The sequence below is a fragment of the Trachurus japonicus genome, chromosome 18, assembly GCF_045865225.1.
Source record: "Trachurus japonicus isolate A0001 chromosome 18, Traja_1.0".
In the NCBI taxonomy this organism is placed as follows: domain Eukaryota; kingdom Metazoa; phylum Chordata; class Actinopteri; order Carangiformes; family Carangidae; genus Trachurus; species Trachurus japonicus.
The window spans coordinates 25,488,747-25,490,796 of NC_140924.1; the positions used below are offsets into that span (position 1 = coordinate 25,488,747).

The 2,050-nt window shown below is 40.1% G+C and overlaps 1 long non-coding RNA gene across 1 annotated transcript; it reads right to left on the reverse strand.

The window, feature by feature from the left end:
- Positions 1-937, reverse strand: LOC146969410 (uncharacterized). Its single transcript, XR_015034177.1, has 3 exons — positions 846-937; positions 609-637; positions 1-202 (listed from the first exon to the last, which is right to left on the reverse strand). It is a non-coding gene; the product is annotated as an uncharacterized LOC146969410 (long non-coding RNA).
- Between the last annotated feature and the right edge of the window lie 1,113 nt (positions 938-2,050).

Below are 2,050 nucleotides of genomic sequence, written 5' to 3' on the forward strand. Positions count from 1 at the left end.
AACATGAGAAGAAAAGCACTTTCATAAATGACCGCATTAAGTAAAATCAAAGAAAGATTCTTGTGATGGTAAAAGTGTCAGATCCACTTTGTGGCTATTTGCTGGCTTTGTAAATAACCCGAGTCTCCACTTCTCTCTCTGATGCAGATCTCCTGTTTCTTATTGATGCTGAATAGGCCTTCAGGTCACCAGAGTCCAGATTCTGTCAATAAGAGTACACATAATCAGTACTTGAGATTCTAACACTTTTAAAATGGCTATTTGAAAGATTTCTCTCTCTTCAAACATGGTTCAGGAGTACATGATCTTCAGCCCTCGAGGTCTTAACAATACAGGAGATTATGATATGAGTCCTTTGAGCAGCGCTACATCTCCAGGCGCTATCAGTGGGGGTTTTTGCTATGGGTGATGTGGGCAAGTCGGCCGAGTGGGCGCCCCATTTTGTGCCAGCATGTCAGCTTGCTGCTGTGTTAGAAGAAGGGCAAGTGGGAGGGGGGTGGGGGATAGATTCACCTCTGCGGGGGTAAGTCCAGGGTGTAAAACTTGCCAGGACTGGCACCTTATATGTATTACTAAATCATAACAATAAATGTTAAATCTTGTTTTACCTTATGATGTTGTGGTTCCTCACTGCCACCTGGGTAAGAGAAGCAATGTGTCAATTTAGTTTTTTTCTCTCTTTCCCCCCACCGTAAAGCAAACTTGGGTTTTTAGAAAGGCACTATTTACAGTAAATTGAAGTTACTGTTATTATTATTATTAGTTCAGTTCAATTCAGCTCAGTTGAGTTTCGTAGTTTGTCATCATGCCAACACATACTTTCACAAACAGTTTTTGTTCAATACCTGTCGGAGGTTTCATGAATGTTGCACCAAGAGAAATGATGAGCGTTAGGAAAACAGTCAGGCCACCCAGGATCACATTCACCGTATTTGCTTCTTCATGAACCTCTGGGAAGAGAAAATTAGTGATTTGTTTGGTGAAAAATAAAATGTATGTGTGTGTTATCTGCAAATATTTCTGTGCATGTGAACAATCTGAAGAATTCTCTACAATTTGAACTATGGCAAAGCACACTAAAGATGAGAGTGCTTTTCATTATGCCCAACAGTGTGTAGTTGATTAGACAAAAACCTGGTAATAGTGTGCGCAGTTTGGGGCAAAAGTTTGATTTTGATAACAATATATGTGTTGCAGTGTTTCATTTTGCATGATATATGAGGTATTTTGCAGTTCAGGTGTGTGGTTTTGTGAATTGTGTTTATTATTTTGATAAAACCACGCTAGTTTGCAAAACTGTGTTTTAGCAACTGGAAAAAATGTGTAAATACTGGGTTTTAGATTATTTCACCTTCACCCACTCACTTAAAAACTGAAGAAATCAGATAAGATGACTTTACTATCTCACCAGGAAATGACAGTTTACACAGAGGTGTGAGAAATGTAAATAAATACGTTTGAACACAAAACTTCAGAGTATAGTAGTAAGTAATCTTACCTTCCACATGTAACTGTACAACGCTAAATTGTGCATTTTCATCTGTGCCAAATACACAGAAGTACAGTCCAGAGTCAGATAAATCCACACGTTTGATTTTGAGGTAGAGGTGGGTGCCGTTTATCCCCATTCCAACAGTGCTGCTGTTATATCCATCGCAGAAATGAGCTTTAGTTTCTCTGTGGACCATAACAGAGATACAGTGGACGCTGGTTCTGTTGAGCATCCTGAACCAGAATGTCGGAGGTTTAAATTTGGAATCGACCAGCAGAGTGACATCTTCACCGGGTCGGCCCCTCACAGTGTAAAAGTCAGACGCAGACACAGAGACACAGCCTGAAACAAAGAGCGCACACAACAAGAGTTCAGTTACTTGGAGGCAACAAAAACAACAGCAAGAACATAATTCGTTAAGAAATGAGCACAAATAACTTTCTATCCTGTACTTACAGAGGCTGCAGAGAATGAGAGGTGTTATAAAGCTCATCATTGTGTCTGTGACTGAAAGTGTCAAAAGGCTGTAGCAGAAATGAGCCCAGGAAGGCTGGGTTT